Source organism: Quercus robur, chromosome 1, assembly GCF_932294415.1.
Source record: "Quercus robur chromosome 1, dhQueRobu3.1, whole genome shotgun sequence".
NCBI lineage: Eukaryota > Viridiplantae > Streptophyta > Magnoliopsida > Fagales > Fagaceae > Quercus > Quercus robur.
This window is the reverse complement of record NC_065534.1, coordinates 34,870,533-34,874,939: the sequence shown is the minus strand read 5'-3', so window position 1 is coordinate 34,874,939 and position 4,407 is coordinate 34,870,533. Positions and strand designations below refer to the sequence as shown.

The 4,407-nt window shown below is 30.1% G+C and overlaps 1 long non-coding RNA gene across 2 annotated transcripts; it reads left to right on the top strand.

Moving 5' to 3' along the window:
- The first annotated feature begins 1,294 nt into the window (after window positions 1–1,294).
- Window positions 1,295–4,089, top strand: LOC126714145 (uncharacterized). Of its 2 annotated transcripts, XR_007651553.1 has the most exons (4): window positions 1,295–1,460; window positions 2,241–2,328; window positions 2,934–3,006; window positions 3,921–4,089. It is a non-coding gene; the product is annotated as an uncharacterized LOC126714145 (long non-coding RNA). The 2 variants fall into 2 exon arrangements; XR_007651554.1 differs by lacking the exon at window positions 2,934–3,006 and having other exon boundaries at window positions 1,300–1,460; window positions 3,921–4,088.
- Window positions 4,090–4,407: the final 318 nt, after the last annotated feature.

Genomic DNA, 4,407 nt, shown 5'->3' with positions numbered 1-4,407 from the left:
TCCCTCCTTCCCTCTCTTCTGTTGGCCGGCCCTTCCAAACAAAAGCAAATTAACATCCAATGAGAATATTTTCCTCTCTTTTTTTTCTTTTTTTCCCCTTCAGAACAGCTAAGGATTCAAAAAGAAAATGAGAAATTTTAAGTTCCTTCTTACATCTTAAACAAGGAAAATATTTTTCCCTTCCATTTTATTTTCTCATCGACCAAACAAAATTGTGGGGTAAAAGAGTTGGACAACATTGCTACATATTTTAAAATTTTAATTTTTTAATAGCATGTTCTTTTTGTTCTTAACATACATATTAAATTTCGTACCTGTTAGATGTTATTTACTATTCTATTCATAAATTATTTTTTATGTATAACTTTAGACTACAAAAACTTAAAATTTAAATATTTGATTGATGACATAACAATTTTTGTTATTCTTTGAATTTATAAGGTTTTCTTTTTATTTTAACTTCATACCTATTTGAAAATTGAAAGTAGTGATTTCATAATTATTTACTTTTCCTTTTTAATTTTTTTAAGTAGAGTTATCCAGCAAGTTTGGAGGTTCGGTAACGTCATATCTGAATCCTTTGAATTCCCTGACATATATTCGTAACTCCATCGTTAGCAAGTCATATGGTAGTTGTTCTCGAAATTCTCTCTCAGATGCACACGTTTATTCCCTTCCTGAGAAGGGAGGTTTCTCAAAAAAAAAAAGATGCACACGTTTAAAATGTCGCTTTCGTCGCCCTTTTTTGAAAATTGTAACCTTATTTTATCTCTGGGTTTTATAAATGTATATATGCCTTTGCACTTATGGTATACATTTCAGGAAAATTTTTATGAAAAAATGAAAAGAAGTGACCAACTTTTTTTTTATCAGTTTTTTCAATTTTTTCTAGAATACTTTCTAAAATTAATGATTAATATTGCTCAGAAAAACTTGTTTCTACAACTATTTCGTGTAAGTGTTTATTTTATTGTAATCTACTGTTAAAGTATTTACTTTAAGCTTTTAATTCTACTTTTACTTACTTAATCATTATCTATATATATATATATATATAACCGAAGCTTTTGCTGTTTCCACAATTTTCCACGTCAGCATTTTTTTTTCTAATTTTTAAATCTGATTTATTTCTTTTAATTAAATATATAATATATATAACCTCCTTTCTCTCAGCCTTCACGTCACCCCCCTTTTTTTATTTTATTTTTATTTTTTATATATATATATATATATATATTCTTTTTAACGTTTTATCAATTTAGAACCCTAATACAAGTATAGGACTCCCTCTTCAGCCTTCACGTCCAAACCCCACAACCTCTGTGTTTTCTCATATACGCTGGATCCTCCTGCCGCCGCCGTCGCCGCCACCATGAACCGCCACTGCATCGATTTCTCTTTGCCTCTCCATCGTCGTTCAATCCAGCCCATCATATTCTATATCGGCAAATTATTTTGAGGTAATTAAAACATGTTTTTTACTCTCCTTAATTTCTATATATTGCTCTCTCTCTATCCGCTTCAATTTTTCATGGAGTTTTGTTAGTTTGTGGTTGTGGGTTGCTCTGGATTTAAGTTTTTTTTTTGTTTTTGTTTTCATGGAATTTTGTTGATTTTTGGTTGTGGGTTGCTCTTGATTTAAGTTTTTTTTTTTTTTTTTTTTTTTTCTTTGTAGGTTTCCACGTTTTCTTCTTCTTCCTTTGTTGTCAAATCTATGGCAAAGAAGAATCATGAAATTTTTGCCGGTTCCACACAGTTGTAGGTAATTTTTTTTTTTTTTTAATTCTTTCATTGCCGCACAATACATAACATAAGCACGTTTAGGGCTCATTACTCAATCGCACCGACTATTGTTTGACAAATCCTCTTCTTTCTCCTCAGTCTCATTAATACGTAGAACCCCCTCTGGCCTTTCACTAATTCGCTTTATGGTCGATTCAAGCCTTTGCACACCCAAATTATTATCCAACCTCTTGCCAGCGTCAGACCCCTTTGGGCGTTTAATAGAATTTAGTTTTGGGTATTTTGGTTGGCTGGTTTTGATTTACCTAATTAGGTTAGATTTGGTTTTAATTAAGGTTTTGATTTGGTCTCACACTTTATTTGGTTGGCCTTACCAGGTCTGTCTTTGTCTATCTTCTTCTAATTTTTAGAGACCCTGTTTTGATTTTGATTTTTATTATTCTTTTTTTTTTAACAAGATATATTTTTGATGGTGGAATGCTTGAAATGAATAACAGAAACCAGTAGGCTGTAATAGTTCTTCATCGCATGAGAGGAGAATAGAGGCAACCCCATTACCCTCAAAGTGTTCGGCAAAGTGCTAAGGTATAATCTATAATCAATTCTATTTTTTTTTTGGTTATGTGATAACAAAATTATGATTTTAATTATCAAATATAAAAGTTGAATGCTTCTATTAACTATATATGATGGCTTAGATTGATTTTATTTGTTATGCATTATTTGTTTAAAGGGTAGTGTTTGTAGTTTATGGGGGAAAAATAGAGAGATATTATTACTAGAAAAAAAAGGTCCCTGTTTCCCCCTAACTTATAACATTCTACCGTAGTGGTGGCTATCACAATTAGATTGCAAAACTAATTTATTACCAGTGCCAGGTATGAGTAGATGGAATCCACCACCTGCTATATGATTTAAAGTATACTAGGCTGTTCATTTTCTGCAAAATACTGATGTTGTTGGTTTAGGAATTGTTATAAAGGGTAGCTTTGTGCAAATAATTGCAAGTCCTTCCAAAAAATATTAGGGCTGTTAGTTGTGTCCAGATTTGATCTTAATGTTGGCATTTTTATGTTATTTTTGAAACAGAGTTTAGCAAGTGATCTTTGCTATGCAATCTTCTAACTCCAAATTTCATAGCTACGAACTTTTAGTTGTTGCTATTTTAATATTTTATACTCTGTTGCCAGGATTTCATTAGTGGAAATTCAATTTCATTCCAGCCAATCTCAATAGGGTTGTAATGTTAACTAATTATGCAAGGTGAGGATATCTTCATTCTCATAATAATAATGATTTTTTTGATTGTTATTGAAAAATTGTATGAATCAAATTATAAATAATTGTGGGTTTTTATTTAGTATGTTTGGGATTCAAGCATCTTTATATAGCTATTTTATTTGTTTTATTAATTAGCTACTATTAGTTTCACTATGTGTGTGTGTGTGTGTTAAACTGTTAATGATGGCTGGTACAATGATAAAACAATCACATAATGGACTATGCAAATGGACGAAAATCTATATAGTTGAGGGTATCATGGTGACATTGCTTCTTTGTTTGCTATTGTAACATTGTCATTTTGTAGAACTTTTAAAAGTCAACATGAATGATTATAGTTAGATTCTGAATCAATAGTTCTGAATTTGTGATGAAAGTTTTATTTGAGTACTTTCAATTTGTCAATGGAATGTTTTTTAAGTAAAAAAAAAAAAATTAATGTGGGATAGTTTATCATCCTAATATGATGCCACTCAATTTTATTTGGTAGTTTATACTTTAGAGCTAATTCATGATAATGTCTTTCTAATCATGATTGAGGTTATGCATTTACATCTTTCCAATTATTTGAAGTATGTAGTAGTTTCATTCTCAAAGGTTCTCGCTGCATTATATTGAACTGGACCTGTTTGTGTTTTGAACTTAACTTGAACTCTTATTAAAAACATGGTTTTGTGTCTACTCTATGTGAAACACCATAAAGAAGTAAACTTTGACCTTTTAGTTTTAAATTATTAATTTAAAAAAAAAAAGGTTTTTTATTCACTTTGATTTCTCTGTAGTCAAACTAAGAAGGGTGAAGGAATTTTTTTCCTTAAAAAAAAAAAAAAAAAAAGGAAAAAGGCTTACAGATTTTATGAGATGTATACATGTTGACTATGATTTTTATGTTGTAGAATGATGAAAAGAACTGAGAAGGAAAAAGGACTTTGTTTAGGAGACTTGAAATAGGAAAGAAGCCTAAAGGTTGCTTCTAATGTTGCTGCACTTGGATGATTCAAAAATTATGTAGACATGTGCTTATGCATTATATGTGATGTTTTGTTTTGTTTTGAAAAATTTATATTTTTGAGCTTCTTCAATAAATGATTTTATTTTTTTTGGAGTTATGTATATATGTGTAATTGTTATTTACCTTAATTCTTACCTATCAAAAACATATCATCTATCCTGATACTGGAATATCTAGATGAAGGATTTCACTTTATCCATTGAGACCAAATTCAAACATGCAAGTGATTCTTCTACCAATAAAAAGATGGACAGTTTGCAACATGCGATTGATTCTTTTACCCAATTTTGTAGTCTAATTTGCAAATGATTCTAATTGTAAAGCTGAACAGTTTGTAACTTGCTTTGGATCCAACGATTTTATGCATGATA